Here is an 18,981-nt window from a genome sequence, read left to right on the forward strand (position 1 = left end):
CACTAATACCAATACCAACACCACCAACATCAATAATATAAAAACCACCAATAGCACCACAAATACAATCTAATAACACCACGATAGTCAACAAAGCACTATGAAAAAAATTAGAATTTTCTTGAGTTCTTCCTTCATTTTTTAGCATCAAAACTCAAAATATTGTTAACTATTCTCAAATATAATATAACTAAAAGTCCTATTTTTTATCATTAACTAAAAAGTCTAATTTTTAGAAAAAATAATAAATGTAGAACTCTTCTCAAACTCTGTTACCAGCCAAGAGAGAGAAAACAATGGATACAAGCAAGATAAAAAGTCAAAAATAACAACAATGTGATCGGAATTAGGAAGAAAATTAATCTGTTATGAAGGGTTGAGCAATATATTAAATAGTTATTATTTGTGTTATTGAGAGAGAAAGAGAAGAGAAAGAACTTGATATTTGAAATAATGAAATATTTTTTACGCAAATGGATGATTTGTATGGGTTTATTTGTATTTTAGAAAAGAATGACAAGTTTTAAAAATGTTAATTTAGTCTGAATTGATTTTAATTAATTTTTTAAAAGAGATAAATTTTAACTGTTTCATAATAAATCAAATTGATTTCACTAAAATTAGTTTTCAATTAATAAGTTCAATTGAAACTTTAATGAATTTAATATTAACTTAGTAATAATTTAATATGAATTATTTCAACTCAAATTGATTAATTGATGACTCCGGTCAGGACGAACATAATAGTTAATCATGCAATTGAAACGATATTAATTGAAATTGTAGTTGAACCTCTGAACTCATCCTTAATTCTAGATAAATCAATTTAGATATTTCAAATAATGTCTTGATATGAATTACTTCAACTCAAATTAATCAATTGATGACTCTGGTCCAGACGAACACAAAAGTTGATCATGCAATTGCAACAATATCAATTGAAATTATAGTTAAACCTATGAACTCATCCTTATTCTAGATAAATAAATTTATATATTTCAAATAATGGCTTTATATAAATCATTTCAACTCAAATTGATCAATTGATGACTATGGTCAGGACGAACATAATAATTGATCATGCAATTGCAATGACATCAAGTGAGATTGTAGTTGAAGTTATGGACTCTTCCTTAATTCTAGCTAAATAAATTTAGATATTTCAAATAATGGCTTGATATGAATTATTTAAATACAAATTGATCAATTGATAACTCTGGTAAGGACGAACATAATAGTTGATCATGCAATGACTTTAATTGAAATTGTAGTTAAACCTATGAACTCATCCTTAATTATAGCTAAATCAATTTTGATATTTCAAATAATGGCTTGATATTGTAGTTGAAATAAATTTAGATATTTCAAATAATGTCTTGGAATCATTTAAACTTAAATTAATTAATTAATGACTCTGGTCAGGACAACCACAATAGTTGATCAACTAATTGCAATGAGATAAGTTGAAATTGTAGTTGAACTTATGAAATCATACTTAATTATAGATAAATCAATTTAGATATTTCAAATAATAGCTTAATGTGAATTATTTCAGCTCAAATTGATCAACTGATGACTCTGGTCAGGATGAACACAATAATTGATCATGTAATTGCAATGAGATCAGCTGAACTATTAGTTGAACTTATGAACTCATTCTTAACTCTAGATAAATAGATTTAGATATTTCAAATAATGGCTTGATATGATAATTTCAACTCAAATTGATCAACTGACGACTCTAGTAAGGACGAACATAATAGTTGATCATGTAATTGCAATGAGAGCAATTAAAATTATGGTCAAACTTATGAACTCATCCTTACTTATAGCTAAATAAATTTAGATATTTCAAAAAATAGCTTGATATGAATCATTTCAACTCAAATTAATCATAGTCAGGTTGAACATAGTAGTTGATCATGTAATTGGAACGAGATCAATTAAAATTGTAATTGAACATATGAACTAATCTATATCTTTTCTCACCTGAAATTAGTGTTTTGATCCCTTTGCTTTTGACATGGTAGGTGGTTGACTACTAGATTTGTGTTCTATGCTATTATTCTTATCTTCTCATCTTTTTCTTTGCATGTTTCATCAAATTTTGCATATTTTTTATGATGAAAATTGAAATCGTGTATATTATATATTTACATTGGTTATTAAATTAGTTATTTACATCTGTTGTTTTTATTTATTTGCCAATTACCCATATCCTATTTTCTGAAAAAATTGAAGAAAATATGTCTTTTAAGTCTTGAATGAATGAACAGTAGTTTTTATTAAATTATCCAAAAAAAGTCATCTGTTGGGAGAACTTAAAAATCCTTATTGCAGTATCAATTTTTTTGTTTGTTTCCTTGTTTATTGATACTGTTATTGATGTTATTATTGGTGTTGGCGGTGTTGGTATTGATATTAGTGGTGTTGGTATTAGTGGTATTGGTGTTGCAACAGGTGGAACATATGGTGGAAGATATTAGATGTAATACCCCAAAGTTTCCTAGCTAATTTCATCCCAAGAATGTCTAGTATTATCTTCTAAATTGAATTATGTTTATTCCATAAGAAATTTTTAAGATTTTCACTTTTTGCCATGTGGGAAATTCAATAAACTTTCTATCGATATAAGATTCATGAAAATCCCATAACCGGATAAGAAATTATGACTATTTCAAGTTCCCATTGTAAAACAATGCCATATTAGTCAGTGGCGTGCTGTGCCACAAGAGAAAATGGTATTTGTCAAATTACAGTAAGAGTTCGCGATTGTGGCACATCGTGCCAAACTTCTAGGTCACAAAGGAAGCGGCAATGTGATGGTCCGCGTCACGCCATCCCTCAGTTTTCCAAATTGTCAAATTCCAGTGACACGGCGCGATAGCGCCCCGTCTTGCCAGGGATCCAGTTTGGGAAATTTTTACTGAAATTACAAGACGCATTCAGGGTTAAAAAGGGTCAATTTTCCACCCCTATTTAAGCCCTTTAACATGACATTCAGCTATTGGGAACCCAAAATATACTCTCTTCTCTCAAAAACCTCTCAAGAACAACCTAGGGCTTTTCATAGAAGATTCAAAATCAAGAATTTCCTCCATCAATTTTTGTGTATTTATAAACCAAGGTATGCACAGTGTTCATTCATGGATTCCTTCCATCCATGAAGCTCAAGAACCTTGTTTTATCTATAAATCATGGTATTTATGTTGTGGGTTATTTGTAATCATGTTGTTGATGTTGATTGATTTCTAAGTTGGAATCTTTATGTGTTTTTCATGATATTATGTTAACATGCAAGATAAAATTCATAAATTTAGTTGCTTATAATGTGTAATTTGATGATTTTACCTATGCCCTAAATTGTGCATACAAAATGATTGATAAAATGCTTGAAAGAATAGAAATCATGCCTTATAGCTCAAAACATAAACTAAATGTGACGTGCTTGTCTTCCTCTTATTTTTAAATGGTTTCCATGCTATCATTGTGAAATGTATATGTTGTCAGAATGCCCATGATATTAGAACATGAGATTTTGATATGATTATAAGCATTCCCGTCCATGTTAGATAGTATGATAACCATATACTTCATGAAATCCACAATTATTATATTATGTAATGTTTATGTGGGTCATGTATTCAAGAAAGTCATGTTTTGTCAGTTTCCTTCTATCGAGTCCTGGGTGTGCTTGTACCTGAAAAATATAGCAGTATACCTAGAGCCAGTGTCATATTTTCACGATATCCTCAGTCAAGCCATGATCCATAGAACTCAGTCAGTCATGTGACTTAGAAAAGCTCAGTAATTTAGTAATCTCAGTAATCTCATGAACTCGGTTAGTAATCAGATATCAGTAGTATTTTGTTAGTCAATAGAATTTAGTAAACTCAGTCCATATATGGTTCAAAAAATCATATTCAGTGTCTATTCAGATGGAAGTAGAAATTATCACCGAGTGAACCCAAGCATGGGAACTCACCTGTTATATGAGGGTGTGATTCTTAGAAGCAATCTTTGCATTCCAGAACTATGTAGACAACATAGGTTGAGACATCATAGCCTGCTATATGAGGGTAGATGAGGTGGCTTAACCTATTATATGAGGGGTCCTACCGTTCTCACTAGAGTTACCTGTTATATGAGGGTTACTCATAGTTGTCCTTACAAGTGGTACGTTATTGAGACCCTTCTAATTTAGGGTTATAGATTGGAACCCAACTCAGCCATAATGGCATATTAGGGGCATGTCAGTTATATAACTACTTCCTACTGTTTCAGTTACAGAATTCAAGACTGTCGATACAGTCAGTCAGTCTTAGTAATAGAACTCAAATAGTTCTACAAAATTTAGGACTGTTAGATACAGTCAACTCAAAATAGTATAGAATTCAGCTAGTTCCATCAAAAACTAGATCATCAGATACAGTCGCTTATTATCAGATATTTCGGTTATATGGTTATCAACATCTTATGTTATCAGTACTCAGACTCAGAAATCATGTTATCATGAATTCAGTTACAGTCTCTTATTCATGTATGTAACCTCACGTTTATGTTATACAGTTAGTTAGTTCAGTTTATGTATGTGTACCTTTTGCATTCAACCTACCTTACATGCATACCAGTACATTCAATTGTATTGATGTATTTGCGCTATGGTGTTTTATACCATAGGTTTAGAAGCACGAGCTCTAGAGCATTAGTAGCATTTCTACCTCAGCAGTCAGAGTAGCAGTGAGTCCTCATCTTCGAGGACATGATCATTTCTTTATTATTTCATTAATTAGTTTATTAGTTGGAGTTAGTACGAGATATGTCCTATCAACTCCTTATACAGAAAATCATGTATTAGAGGCTTTTTAGACTATCATTTTAAGACATTTATTTTAGTTGTTTCGGGTATTTCATACTCTATTCGGATGTTTTATCTTTATCAACCATGTTATAGTTTTTAAACCTTATGGCCTTTTAGTTTATGTTTTCATATTTATCCAGTATATTATGCAGCATTCAGATCAGATATCAGTCATGGGTTAGCTTATGGTCCTTCAGGGTCATGAACACTATGTAGCATTTTGGGTTTCAGATTTGGGGTGTTACAAACTTGGTATCAGAGCCTAAGGTTCAATAGAGTCCTAGGAAGTTTGAAAGCCGCATCTAGTAGAGTCTTGTGCATGGGTGTGTTGAGCACCACATTTATGTGAAGAAGGTTATAAGATGTTTTAGGAATAGTTTCCCTTCTTTCAGTATTCATGTTGTGCCAGTTCATAATCTCAAGCCAATCTCTCTGTCTAATCTATTTCTCCCTTTCTTCTGCAGAACATGCCTCCTAAAAGAAGAAACAAGAATCAGTCAGCCCCTCAGCACGAAGATCCTTTGGATGAACATGTTTCTTATGAAGAGCTTTGAGCTGCATTCACTACTCTTGCTAACTTTGTTGTTGCTCAAAATGAATGACCAGCTGGCGTTCCATCCAATCCAGTTGCCAATTTAGCTGCAGTCAAGATTCGAGACTTCACCCGAATAAACCCTCCATCCTTTCTCGAGTTTAAGTCAGATGAAGACCCTCAAGAATTAATCGATTAGGATTAGAAAGTTATAGACATCATGGGGGTTATTCCTAGTGAGAGTTCTTAACTAGCTGGATATCAGTTGTACGATTTGGCTTATACTTGGTACAAACAGTGGAAGTTAGAAAGGTCAGATGATGCAGGCTTATTAAGTCGGAGGATTTTGTCACTATATTCTTAGATAGATTCTTTCCCCAAGAGCTGAGAGAGGCTAAGGTGTTAGAATTTATCAACCTCAGGCAGGGCAATATGACAGTAAAAGAGTATTCTTTTAAGTTTACTTAATTAGCCAGATATGCTCCTCATGTGGTTGCAGATAGCAGGTCCAACATGAGTAAGTTTGTTTCTAGGGTGAATAATAGTGTGGTCAACAAGTGTAGGTCTGTGATGTTAAATAACGATATGACTTTATCCAGGCTTATGAATCATGCTCAGCAGATAAAAGATCAAAAGATTAAGATGACGGAGAAGCAGAATAAGAGAGTAAGGATAGGTAGTTTCAACTTTGCTCAGCCCAAATCAGAAGGAGGAAACCGTTCTTAGTTTCGTCCTAAGTCATCATTTCCAGCTCCTTGTTTAGACAGTTCTCCAATTCCTAAGTTTAGGGATGGTAACAAAAATATAGCTCCAGGCTCTAAGTCTCAGGGCAGTGTTAGCAGTGGCCGCACCTATCCTCTTTGCCAGACTTGTGGAAAGCACCATCAGGGTATTTGCAGAGCTGGTAGTTGTATTTATTTTGGATGTGGAAAGCCAGGCCAAAGATTCAGAGACTGTCCTCAGCCAGGTCCTCAGGGTCAGCAAAATCATTCCTTAACACAGTTCGATTGCCTAAATCAGCAGGGTGCCACTTCCAATGCTACTAGTGTGCAACGCCTAAATAGACTTTATGCTCTCCAATCCCAGAAAGATCAGGAAAATTCTCTTAATGTAGTTACTGGTATGTTATAGATCTTTCATATGAATGTTTACGCTTTGCTAGATCCAAGTGATTCCTTGTCTTTTGTTACTCCCTATATAGCAGTTGATTTCAGAGTCAATCCTAAAATTCTAGTAGAGCCCTTTTAAGTCTCTACCCCAATGGGTAAAACCATCATAGCCCAGCGGGTATACAAGAACTGCTCGATTATGATATTTTAGAAAGTCACTTCAGCAGACATAGTCAAACTAGAGATGACTAATTTTGATGTCATTCTCAGCATGGATTGGCTTCATTCCTACTATGCCACAGTCGACTACAGAAATAGAATAGTCCAGTTTTAATTTCCAAATGAACCCATCCTAGAGTGGAAAGGTAGTGTATCTGCTTTCAAAGGTCAACTTGTTTCCTACTTTTAGGCAAGGAAAATGATATCTAAGGGTTGCGTTTATCATCTTGTTCGAGTTAAGGACTCTAGTTCTAAAACTCCCAGCCTTGAGTCAGTCTAGTCGTGAATAAATACTCAAATGTCTTTCCCGAAGATCTTCCAAAAATTTCTCCCAAAAAAGAAATAGACTTTGGCATTGATCTTCATACAGATACTCAGCCAATATCCATTTTTCCATACAGAATGGCACCAGCAGAACTTAGAGAATTGAAAGAGCAGTTGAAGGATCTCTTAGATAAGGGATTCATCAGGCCCAGTGTTTCCCTGTGACCATACCGAGTATGAAAAGCTATCTTCGGAATATCACATTGTCTGACTTTGAGCTGATGATAGCCGGATCTGAGGTCTATCTTAGAGAAGCAACTAGAACCCTAAAGTTGGTCAAATAGATGGTATTCTGGTCTTTTCCCGCAGTGAGCATGATCATGCAGACTATCTCAAAATCGTACTTTAGACTCTCAAAAATCATCAGTTGTTCACAAAATTTAGTAAGTGTGAATTTTGGATAAGGTCAGTATCATTCCTTGGCCATATTATGTTCGATGATGGCATTAGGGTTGATCTTCAAAAGACCAAAATAGTAAAAAATTGGCCTCACCCTATCTCTTCATTAGATATTAGGAGTTTATTGAGTTTGGCTAGCTATTACAGACGGTTTGTTGAGGGATTTTCTTCTATTGTATCCTCTATGTCCAGATTGAATCAAAAGAAATTCAATTTTCAGTGGTCAGATCCTTGCGAGAAGAGTTTTTAAGAGATGAAGACTCAACTCACCTTAGCTCCAGTCTTAGCTCTTCCAGATGGTTTAGATGGGTTCGTAGTGTATTGTGATGCATCTAGAGTAGGTTTGGGTTGTTTCCTCATGCAGCATGGTAAGGTCATAGCCTACACCTCCAGATACTTAAACCTCATAAGAAGAATTATCCTACTCATGATCTTGAGTTAGCAGTCGTAGTATTTGCCTTGAAGATTTGGAGGCATTATCTATACGGTGTTCATGTAGATGTGTTCACAGATTATAAGAGCCTTTAGTATGTCTTTTCTTAGAAAGATCTTAATCTTCATCAAAGAAGGTGGTTTGAGCTCTTGAAAGATTATGACATGAGTGTTCTTTATCATCCAGGCAAGGCTAATATAGTGGCCGACGCTCTTAGTAGACTGTCTATGGGTAGTGTTGCTCATGTCGAGGATAGTATGAAGAAGTTATCTCAGGAAATCCATCAGCTTTCTAGACTAAACATTCGCTTAGTCGATACAGAAGAGGGTGATATATGAGTTCAGAGTAGTTCAAAATCATCTCTAGTTTTCAAGGTGAAAGAAAATCAAGATAGAGATCCCAGTTTAGTCAAGTTGAAAGAGTTAGTCAAGGATCATAAAGTAGAGATTTTCTCCCAAAGAGGAGATGGTGTCCTTGGTTGTCAGGGTCGTCTGTATGTTCCAGGTGTAGATGACTTGAGGCAGCAAATTCTTGCAGAAGCGCATGGTGCGCGCTACTTTATTCATCCACGAGCCACAAAGATGTAGCACAACTTGCAGGGGATCTATTGGTGGAGTAGGATGAAGAGAGATATTGTAGAGTTTGGGGCTAAGTGCTCTATATGTCAGTAGGTTAATATAGAGTATCAGAAGCCTAGTGGTCCTATGCAGGAGTTCAGTATTCCTACTTGGAAGTAGGAAGAAGTGAACATAGACTTCGTGATGGGTTTGCCTCGAACTCTTCATCAGCATTATTCAGTTTGGGTCATTATAGATAGGATGACCAAATTATCTTATTTCCTTCCAGTCCATACCTCTTATTCAGTAGAGGATTACGCTAAACTCTAATCAGAGAGTTGGTCAGATTGCACAGTGTTTCGTTATCCATTATCTTAGAAAAAGGTACCCAATTCATCTCTCACTTTTGGAAAGCATTCCAAAAGTTTCTTGGTACCCAAGTTTATCTCAGTACAACCTTTCATCCTCAGACAGATGGTCAAGCAGAAAGGACCATTTAGACTCTAGAAGATATGCTAAGGGTGTGTGCAATTGATTTCAAGGGTAGTTAGAATGACCACTTGCCTTTGATTGAGTTTGCATACAACAATAACTATCATTCCAGTATTAAGATGGCTCCATTCAAAGATCTTTACGTTAGGAGATGAAGATCTCCAGTCGGTTGGTTCGAAGTTAGTGAGGCCTCAGTCATAGGGCCTGACTTAGTATTCAATGACTTAGAGAAAGTCCAGTTGATCAGAGAAAGACTCCGGGCTGCTCAGAGCTAACAGAAATCTTATGCAGACGTGCATAGAAAAGATCTCGAGTTTGAGATTAGTGATTATATCTACCTAAAGATATCTCCCATGAAAGGAGTGAAGAGGTTCGGCAAGAAGGGAAAGCTTAGTCCCCGATATGTCAGTCCCTTCAATATTATCAGTCACTTCGGCAAAGTAGCTTATGAGATTGAATTGCCTTTAGATTTAGCTACAGTCCATCCAATCTTTCATATCTCTTTGCTCAAGAAGTGTATGGGTGACCCAGTAGTTGTAGTCCCTATCCAAAGCATAGATGTTCAGAATAGCCTCTCTTATGAAGATATTCCAGTCGAAATCCTAGACTATTAGACTCGTAGACTAAGGAACAAAGAAGTCCCTCTAGTCGAAGTCTTTGGCAAAATCAGTCCATTAAGGGAGCTACTTGAAAGCAGAAGCATACATGCAGACCAAGTATCCTCACCTCTTCTCCGACAATACATATCAAGCTCAAGGTAACAGTTCTTCTTAAGCTTTTCAGTTTTAATGTTCAGACTTCAGTTATAAGCTTGGTATCCATTTCATGTTTAGAATTTCATTATAAACTTGGTACTAAGTACCATTGCATATTCTATCATGTGTTCATGCATTAGATTAGCGATGTGTTCATGCATTAGACATGCATTCTCCTTGTGAGAAACTCAGTTATCTGAAATCTCAGTCATGTGTTCATGAGTCAGTTAAGTCATAAAATCATGCATCAGATATGCATGCTTAGTGTAAATCTCAAAAATATCAGTCACATTTTAGTTTTTCACGTTCAGTATATACTTCAGCTCATCATTTTTCCCATTTCAATCAGTCTCATTAGAGAACGAATGTTCCTAAGGAAGAGATATTGTAATACCCCAAAGTTTCCTAGATAAATTTCATCCCAAGAATGTCTAGTATTAGCTTTTAAATTGAATTATGTTTATTCCATTGGAAATTTTGAAGTTTTTCACTTTTTGTCATATGGGAAATTTAATAAGCTTTCTATCGATATAAGATTCTCCCAAACTTGATAACCGAGTAAGCAGTTATGACTATTTCAAGTTTTCATCGTAAAACAGCGCTATATTAGTCAGAGGCGCACTGCACCACAAGAGAAAATGACATTTATCAAATTTCAATAGGGTTCTGCGATAGTGAAGCATCGTGCCAAACTTTTAGGTCACAAAGAAAGTGGCAAAACTATGGCTCCGTATCGCGCTATCCCTCAGTTTCCCAAATTGTCAAATTCCAGTGACAGGATGCGATAGCGCAGCGTCGCGCCAGGGGTCCAGTTTGGGAAATTTTCACTGAAATTACAAGATGTGTCCAGGGTTAAAAGGGTTAATTTCTCACTCTTATTTAAGCCATTTAACACAACATTCAGCTATTAGGAACCCAAAATATACTCTCTTCTCTTAAAAACCTCTCAAGAACAACCTAGGGCTTTTTATAGAAGATTCAAAATCAAGAATTTCCTCCGTCAATCTTTGTGGATTTACGAACCAAGGTATGCACAGTGTTCATTTATTGTCTCCTTCCATCCATGAAGCTCATGAACCTTGTTTTATTTATAAATCATGGTATTTATGTTGTGGGTTATTTGTAATCATGTTGTTGATGTTGATTGATTTCAAAGTTGGAATGTTTATGTGTTTTTCATGATATTATGTTAACATGCAAGATAAAATTCTAGAACTTGGTTGCTTATGATGTGTAATTTGATGATTTCACCTATGCCCTAAGTTGTGCATATAAGGTGTTTGATAAAATGCTTGAAAGAATAGAAATCATGCCTTATAGCTCAAAACATAAACTAAATGTGACATCCTTGTCTTCCTTTTATGTTTAAATGGTTTTCATGCTATCATTGTGAAATATATATGTTGTCGGAATACTCATGATATTAGAACATGAGATTATGATATGATTATAAGCATTCCGTCCATGTTAGATAGTATGATAACCATGTACTTCGTGAAATCCCCAACTTATTATATTATGTATTGTTTATGTGGGTCATGTATTCAAGAAAGTCATGCTTTGTCAGTTTTCTTCTATCGAGCCCTGTGGGTACTTGAAACCGAAAAATATAGTTGTATGCCTAGAGCCAATGTTATGTTTTCACGATATCCTTAGTCAAGCCATGAGCCATAGAACTCAGTCAGTCATGTGACTCAGGAAAGCCCAGTACTTCAGTAATCTCAGTAATCTCATGAACTAAGTCAGTAATCAGATATCAGTAGTATTCTGTCAGTTAACAAAATTCAGTAAACTCAGTCTATATACAGTTTAGTAAATCATATTCAGTGTCTATTCAGATGGAGTAGAAATTAGCACCAAGCGAACCCAAGGATGGGAACTCACCTGTTATATGAGTGTGTGATTTTTAGAAGCAATACTTGCATTCCAGAACTATGTAGCCAACATAGGTTGGGACATCATAGCCTGCTATATGAGGGTAGATGAGGTGGCTTAACCTGTTATATGAGGGTTCCCACCATTCTCACTAGAGTTACCTGTTATATGAGGGTTACTCACAGATCCCTTCCAATTTGGGGTTACAGATTGGACCCCAACTTAACCATAATGGCATATTAGGGACATGTCGATTAAATGGCTACTTCCCATAGTTTCATTTACATAATTCAGGACTGTTAGATATAGTTATTTAGTCTCATAATAGAACTCAGATAGTTCTACAGAATTTAGGACTGTCAGATACAGTCAACTTAGAATAGTACAGAACTCAGCTAGTTTCATCAGAAACTAGACCTTCAGATATAGTCACTTAGTGTCAGATATTTCAGTTATATAGTTATCATCATCTTATGTTATCAGTACTCAAACTCATAAATCATGTTATCATGAATTCAGTTATAGTTTCGAATTCATGCATACATTCTTACGTTCATGTTATACAGTCAGTTAGTTCAGTTTATGCATGTGTACCCTTTGCATTCAACCTATCTCACATGCATACCAGTACATTCAATTGTACTGATGCATTTGTGCTATGGTATTTTATACTATAGGTTCAGAAGCACGAGCTTCAGATCATTAGTAATATTTCAGTCTCAGCAGTCAGAGTAGAAGTGAGTCCTCATCTTTGAGGACATGATCATTTATTTATTATGTCATTAAGTAGTTTATTAGTTGGAGTTAGTACGGGACATTTCCCATCAACTCCTTATTCAGACAGTCATGTATTTGAAGCTTTTCAGACTATCATGTTCAGACATTTATTTTAGTTGTTTCGGGTATTTCATACCCTATTCAGGTGTTATATCTTTATTAGCCATGTTATAGTTTTTGAACCTTATAGCCTTTTAGTTTATGTTTTCGCATTTATCCAGTAAATTATGCAGTGTTTAGGTACTGATATCAGTCATGGGTTAGCTTATGGTCCTTGAGGTCATGAGCATCGTGTAGCGTTCCGAGTACCAAATTTGGGGCGTTACATTAAAATCGGACTTCCAATAGATTCACCATCTTTTTTAACTGATGTATCAACTATTGGAATAAATCAAGACAGCTCTTCCAACAGATGGCCTATCTGTTGCAACATGTTGGTCCCATGTTGCAACAAATGGGTCACCTATTGGAACTCTTATTATAATGTGTTTTATTTATTGAATTTCTTGTTACCCTTTTTTTTTTAAAATTATGGAGACATCAATTGTAATATTCTTTTTGTTTTTATTTTTTGGTAGATAAAAGATTTCTCCCAATAAAAGGAAGTGAAAGTGGATCAACTTTTGCCCAACCAACATAAAAGGCTAGAGTAAAGATAAGTTTAGAGTAATAAGCTGCCTGTAGATAAAACTACTTCATATGTGAGAGGTATGTATTACTGATCATATTATCATGAAAACACACATAGACTGCATTAATTTTGTGAATGTTAGTTTTTACCGATTAGGCATTGATCATTCAAAAAGATATTGCATTGTACAATTAAGTTTGATAGGTTCGAATTGATAAGGATAAGGGACCATGTAGGTGGTATCGATACCCTATTACGATTTAATGATGGTTTTGCTAATGTTTATGAGTAAACTTTGGAAAAGAAATCAAGTTTTTGGTGGCAGTGTAAAGATTAAATAGTGATTAGACTGATTTTAAGGGTTCAATGGACTTTTGAAAGACCTCTGAAGCCTCACACTACTAAAACAAGAATGGAAATCAATATAGTTATTACCCTGGTCCAAATTCATATGGCTGGGTTGCTTGGAGTGACAATTATACAATAGAAGGTACTTGGGAGAATATTTGTGAGGGAAAGGGGAGGTGTTGTAGAATATATATCAACTTAAACCTTATTAAAGAAGAAACATAGGGTAGTAAAGAACGTGTAGCAAATCTAGCCGATGAAATTGATATGAAAAATGAAAAAACTGATTGAGCTAAGAAAATGAAAGTGTATCCAAAATTAAAAATCCATCACTCGCTGTTGAAAAGAAAAATGGTGAAGTGGACTGGAGCTGTGTATTTTTCTAGGTAACTGCGGCTAGTTGGCATTGTCTGAATGATGACCTCCAAAGTAAGGAACAAAACTCAAAGAAAGTAGCTTTGCAAGCACAAAGGGTTTTAATGCATCGCGTGGGATTAGGGTAACATAATGCCATGATCAATAGTTTCTAACTCATTCAATACAACATCCTCAATGTAGCCATATTATAGTTACCTACCGGGGTGGACACAACAAAAGAATTCAAAATACAGTCAGGATCAAAACTAAAAGGAATAACCACATAAAGGGTCATATAAGAGAGGGTAGACCCTAAATCAAGAAAGCAATACACATCACGAGAAAAGAGTTGTAACATACCAGCAATGACATCTAGTGATGCCTCAGACTCTGGGAGGGTAGCAAGATTATAAAGTCAATTCCAACAGTGCCAGTATCATACGTAACACCCCTTTGTGCAAGAACTAAAGAGATGGTAATGGGAAACTTATTGGATCTAGTAGCAATAATAATTGAAGGATAATGTCACTACATATGACAAGGTTGACCATACTTGAAGCATCGATTATTCCCCTCATGACAAAACCCATGATGCCATTGACCACAGATCTGACAAGGAGGATAGAGAGGGACTAATTGTGCTCCACTAGACTGATATTGGGCACCCTGTGCCCTAGGACCTACACCCTTTTGAAAATGACGACCACCGGATGACTTTAGGTAAGGGGCTCTAGCCGATAGGTATGAACCAAAATTTTCCTTGCTCCTTTCCTTTGTCCACTGTCTCCTATGTCTACCGCTATTGTGATGACCCCTACCCAACTTTTAATAAATGAACTTCTTGCTCTGCCTCTCCCTTATCTTCTACTAATTCTTTCTCCCACCGACAAAATCAAACTGGCATGACAAAGAGACTACTATCTGGGTCAGTAGATAAATAGAACAACAGAACTCATCATTGTACTCTTCGCCCTGAGTTATTTGAGGAAAACTAGGGGGAATCAATAAAATTCCACTAGAGCAATCAGAAGCAGTTACCCTAGATTAGGTTTGTACCCAAGTCGTAAGATGAGTTTTGTTCACGCTATCCTCAGACGAGATAGAACATTTTTCACAAGCATTAGGTTTATTGGGAGGCATGATCTGAAAAGAGAACATACGAGAGTTAGAGGAGATTTCATGACTTTAGACTCTATAAACTGAGGAATAAATCACAAGAAAAGGAAACATTGCTAAATTTCTCATAGCCCCTCTCTTATAAGTCTGGTACACTACACACCCATAAAACAGACTCTACTTGACACATTTTTGTTAGACACCCAATGACACCAAAACTAGGCTCTAATACCACTTTGTCACCAACTAAACTAAGGTCTGGCCGTGATAGGTATCTCAAGTCTGCCAGGGAATGATGAGCACCCTCTTACACCTAACCAACCAACATAATATCCTTAATATCGGATGAGTTTTGAATATATAAAAAAGATATCAGAAGGATAAGCTTACAAATATTAAACCATGTATATAATCTGTCAACCAGAAACTGGCCAAATAACCTACCAACAACACCCAAGACCATAGTAATTAATAAAGCCTTATAAACAAAGAACAGAAACTGAATACCAATAAGTGTCAGGACATGCCCCCGACTATAGCCAAAATAAGTCTAAACAATTTGATTTGCAAGAGACTAAAACATAAAATGTAGACTTTTTGATGAATACATTGCTCAACAATAAGCATTCAAAACCCTCACCCTTGTTATGAAACCAACCTGAATATCTCATGAAAAATACTTTAAAATATGTGCTTTTAATAAACTAACAATGAGAGAAAAGTAACATACCTCAAATACCAAGAATTTAGGAAAGAACGCACGTTGGAACCCTAGATGACCACCTCTCTTGGAACCCTAACTTTAACTTGAATGGAGAATTTTAGAGAGTTTTTTTGGAGTATTTTATAGAGAATACTAGGCTAATGAAGTCCCAAAGATGGTATTAAATCATGGGGTCAAAAGGGTTAAAGCATAAAATATCCAAAGTGCCCTCATCTTAAAAACTGAAAAAGTCTCACCTTTGGTTATGAGTCACCCACCGACTCGTAATCACACCTCACGACTCATCACCATAGGCCGTAACCAAAATGGTCTCTAAGATACCCACTACTATTTTCCTTATAAATCAGTCAACCGACTCATCATGTGACCCTATGACTCGTAGGGTCCAAGTTGTAGTCAAAGCAGAACATAATTGGGTCAACACTGGACACATTTTAAAATACCCTCCTCATGAATCGTTAGGAGTCTATACGACTCATTACATCTAGTTTTTATCAAAGCAATGACTTAGGTAAATTCTTCTAGGCTTATTATGATTGGGTACCATGACCCATATAGACATATTGCGACTCATCAGGTGGGTTTTTTCCAGGTCAAAACTCCTAGAACTCAAAAAATTTTCAAGGGATAAAATTTGGGGTGTTTCATAGGCCTTCTGGTTTTGGTTTTGGTCAGTCAATTACAGTGGAAATGAAAAGGTATAGGATTTCTGCCTAACTTTAGACTTTTTGTTTCTAATGCCATTAACCTGATCAGAACCACAAACAAAAGACATGGTTTGCAAGTTAGACTTTAGAAATTAATGCCATGGCTTCCCTTATTTTTACTTTAAAAGTTCTTGGTTTAAGTTTCATTTCTGACTGTACATCTTTCCAACCCTCGATGCTTGTAAAGCTACTTCCTTAGAGTTCTGTTCTACTTCCTTAGAGTTCTGTTCCTTTCTTTAGAGGTGATCATTCAGGCCACTCTAACTAGTCACAGTTACCTAGCAACGTGTCCAGCTCCAGTCTACTTTACCATTTTTTTCAACAATGGCTAACGGATTTTCATTTTTGGATACATTTTTATATTTGCAGCTTATTTAGATTTTTCATCTTTCAAGTCAATTTTATTGGCTAGATTGGCTAGAAGTTCCTTCCTTACTACCCTATGTTTCTTTTTTAAATAAGGTCTGAGATGATATAGTCTTCAACAACTCTCCTTTCCCATGCAGGTATTCTCCTACAACATGTTTTACTGTATAATCATCTTCCTGATCAACCCATCCATATAAATTTACATCAGGGGAGTTTTAATTGGTTTTCCATTCTTGTTTGATGCACTGGGAGGCTTCGAAGGCCTTCTAAAAATCTATTTCACTATTATAACCTGTCCAATCACTATTGAATATTTATACTACCATTAAATATTGATCCCTTCTTAAAAATTAATACATACACATAAGCAAAACCTTTATTAAATTATAACAGGATATCGACACCACTTTCTTAGAACCCTTCAGTCTTATCTGTTCACACTTATCAAACTTAACTGTAAAATATAGGATCTTATTTAAAGGTTCAATACCTAATTGATAAAAACTGCATACACAAAATCAATATACTTTGTGTGTGTTGTCACGAAAACCTGATCAACAATACATAGCTTCCATGCATAAAAGTGGATCCATCCATCTCATGCACTTTATTCTCTCTACACTATAAATGTCAAACAATGTGTAATCTTTAGTTCCCATCATGAAGTAGTGTACAAAACTATGGAGGATCAAAAGGTAACTATCTTTAAAAACATTTTTCTTAATCTTTTGGGAAGGGTAACAATAATCTCAAAAACTTAAAACCTGTTAGAGAAAAACCTTGTTGCTACAGGATTGAGTTCTTCCAATAGATGACCCATCTATTGCAACAAATGGGAAATGTCCATCAAGAAAAAACAAGTGCTCCATATGTGATGCACTATGATCGTTGTAATAGTAAACTTGTATTGTTGTTTGTTATGGATTTTGATAATTTTAACTCATTATTGGGGACGTAAATTTTATTATTTATTATATAAAATATGTTTTTACTAACTTGTGCATCAATAAAAAGAGGTAAAACAAGAACTAAATACAACAAACTACAAAAAATATTTTCAGCAGATTACCCATCTGTTGTAATAGATGGACATTTGCTGGAAGAACATAATACAGTTCATCAATTTGGATTGCGTTCAACCAATAAATAACCAATATATTGAAAAACTCTCTTCTTCCAACAGATGGAATATCTGTTGTAGTAGATTTGCTGGATAAATACAATACAGTTCTTGCCACTGGTTTGTGTTCTCCAAACAAATGATAAATCTATTTCAATAGATAGTCCACTGTTGAAAAAATTGACTAAAAATGGTTATTAATAAAAAAATTGGTCACTGAAAGGGTAAAAAGTCATGACTTATTGATTATTTAATAAATAAAAATGGTTCATAAATAAATAATAAGGAAACAAATGATAACACATTTACAATAGTGAAAAAATAGTTATTTAATTTTAATAACTGATGGTAATATTAAATAAGAAAAAAGTCATGACTTTTCACCTTTTTTATTTTTAAATCTATTTTTTTAATTTAAATAATCAAAAAGTCACCAGTTTGAATTAATTAGGGGATATAATTATTAAAAAAGAGGTAAATAGTCATGACTTTTTGTCTAACACATTCAAAAAAGCCGTTGAATCAAATTTTCCATTTGCTGCAACTGATGAATCAGTTGTTTGAAGAAATCAAAATAGTTCTTCCAATAGGTTTCCATCTGTTTTCCAACAGATAACCAATTTGTTGCAACAGATGGATCATCTTTTGCATAGATGGATCATTAGTTGCAATACACGGTTAATTTGTTGCGACATATGAGTTATCTGACAACAGATGGACCATCTGTTGTAATAAATAAATAAAAATAGTTGTTATTAAAAGAAATGATTATTTAAAAGGTGAAAAGTTTTTGATTATTAAACTAATAAAAATGGTTATTTAATTTTAAGAGTTAATTAATATTAAAAAGCTAAAAAGTCATGACTTTTTACAACAATCAAAAAGTCGTAAGTTTGATTTAATTAAGTCATGACTTTTCACATTAATTAAAAAGTCACCAGTTTGATTTAATTAAGGCATGTAATTAATAAAATGAAGGTGTACAGTCATAACTTTTAGCTTAACACATTCAAATTCAATCCTCTATAAATAGGTCCCTCCTTACTCATTTATTCTACTCCTCTTTATTTACTTTTTGTATCTTGTCTTCCATATTACATCTTTAACCACTTCTCTTCAAATAGCATATTTCTTTTTCATTGAGGTAAGTTTTTATTATTAATCTACCAGTTGGTAGTATATGTTGTATTACATTCCAACTCTTTTCTTTTCTTTGGTGTTTTACGCTTTTAGTAAATTCATTCATGTTCTAAATATGGATGATCCAATTTAGGAT

The sequence above is a fragment of the Capsicum annuum genome, chromosome 3 (genome assembly GCF_002878395.1).
Source record: "Capsicum annuum cultivar UCD-10X-F1 chromosome 3, UCD10Xv1.1, whole genome shotgun sequence".
NCBI lineage: Eukaryota > Viridiplantae > Streptophyta > Magnoliopsida > Solanales > Solanaceae > Capsicum > Capsicum annuum.